Below are 2,045 nucleotides of genomic sequence, written 5' to 3'. Positions count from 1 at the left end.
AACCTTTTTCACATTTCCAGGTTTCTCAGCAGCGGAAGTCATCATAGTTGGTTAAACTTCGAGAACAGTGAATAGGAGAATACCACAAATATATTTTTTGCATTCTCATTTGCTCAAATAGCAAAAGAAAAACTCCACGATAGTGTTTTCACGACTTTCAATCAAAGAAAAAAAAATTGACAGAGACTGATAACAGCAGTCAGAAGAGAGAACAATGTCAAATTTACCATCTCTCCCAAAGACACTGCATTAGAAACACCCTCACATTAGCATTAACAATTTTTTTTTGTAATTTGATACAAATGTGATATAATACAAAGTATAGTGTTATTTTTTTTTTTTTATACATCTTTTTTTTTTTTTTTTTTAAATTTAAAGTCAAAATATACAAAAATTGTGAGGATTTACGATGCTGATGGCCACTGAAACACATCTTCAGTCTTGTGAAAATGGTCCATGATCTCCTCCTGAATGTTAAACAGATACAGCAGAAAAAGAGTGCACTTTAATGTACTTTTAATTGTTTTTCTGTATAATGTTGAACAGAACATAGTCACTCATAGTAAGGTGAACTCATTTCTGCAGGTTCATCAGAAAGTAGCTCCTCACCATCAGGAAAGTCTGCAGTGCTGCTCTCACCAAATGGGTCTCCTGTTATAACCACAACTGTTCTGAGATTCTGTGTAGTCTGTTCATTTATTTAGGGATTTACCTAAAATTAAATAACAAAATATTTACATTTATTCATTTAGAAAAGGCTTTTTTCAAAGTATCTTTAAAATGAGAAACACCACCGTCAATTTTTTGTCATATTAGTGAATTGATTAATGGTTGTTGACTAATTAAATGCACAATGTCTATAACAATAACACACACAGTGTATGTAATGTGTGTATGCACACTATATATGTATACACACATGCACAAACCTCATTTATCATATACAGACAGCAGGATCATCACGTAACAGGCAGGGCAATGCTAGGATTTCTCAGAAGATATTAAAAGAAAAAAAAACAACAACTGTTAATAAACTATATATAATTGAATTTTTAAGAAGGGTTTCTGGTGTGTCTCTGCAATTGTTCACTTATTTACACACCTTCAAAAGATGGGGTAGGTCCAGAGAGGATTTTTTTTTTTTTTTTTTTTGTTAGTCAGCATCAGACATCTGCCTCACAGGTGTCCACTACAGAGCCATATTCATGAAACATACGAACAACACATTTCTTTATTAACTGCTGAATAAAAAAAAAAGAAGACAAACCCGATTCCAAAAAAGTTGGGACACTGTACAAATTGTGAATAAAAACATAATGCAATGATGTGGAAGTTTCAAATTTCAATATTTTATTCCGAATACATAGATGACATATCATATGTTTAAACTGAGAAAATGTATCATTTTAAGTTGATTTTAAATTTCATGGCATCAACACATCTCAAAAAAGTTGGGACAAGGCAGTGTTTACCACTGTGTGGCATCCCCTCTTCTTTTTATAACAGTCTGCAAACGTCTGGGGACTGAGGAGACAAGTTGCTCAAGTTTAGGAATAGGAATGTTGTCCCATTCTTGTCTAATACAAGCTTGTAGTTGCTCAACTGTCTAAGGTCTTCTTTGTCACATCTTTCTCTTTATGATGTGCCAATTGTTTCTATGGGTGAAAGATCTGGACTGCAGGCTGGCCATTTCAGTACCCGGATCCTTCTTCTACGCAGCCATGATGTTGTAATTGATGTAGTATGTGGTCTGGCATTGTCATGTTGGAAAATGCAAGTTCTTCTCTGAAAGACCCGACGTCTGGATGGGAGCATAAGTTGTTCTAGAACTTGGATATATCTTTCAGCATTGATGGTCCCTTTCCAGATGTGTAAGCTGCCCATGCCACACGCACTCATGCAACCCCATACCATCAGAGATGCAGGCTTCTGAACTGAGCGCTGATAACAACTTGGGTTGTCCTTGTCCTCTTTAGTCCAGATGACATGGCGTCCCAGTTTTCCAAAAAGAACTTCAAATTTTGATTTGTTTGACCACAGAACAG

At 35.3% G+C, this 2,045-nt stretch overlaps 1 long non-coding RNA gene across 1 annotated transcript; it reads right to left on the bottom strand.

Moving 5' to 3' along the window:
• Positions 1–371: 371 nt before the first annotated feature.
• On the bottom strand, positions 372–1,355 carry LOC122145561. Its single transcript, XR_006160393.1, has 3 exons — positions 930–1,355; positions 610–712; positions 372–467 (listed from the first exon to the last, which is right to left on the bottom strand). It is a non-coding gene; the product is annotated as an uncharacterized LOC122145561 (long non-coding RNA).
• Positions 1,356–2,045: the final 690 nt, after the last annotated feature.

This window comes from Cyprinus carpio, chromosome A7 (genome assembly GCF_018340385.1).
Source record: "Cyprinus carpio isolate SPL01 chromosome A7, ASM1834038v1, whole genome shotgun sequence".
Lineage (NCBI taxonomy): Eukaryota > Metazoa > Chordata > Actinopteri > Cypriniformes > Cyprinidae > Cyprinus > Cyprinus carpio.
This window is presented reverse-complemented; position numbering and strand designations above follow the sequence as displayed.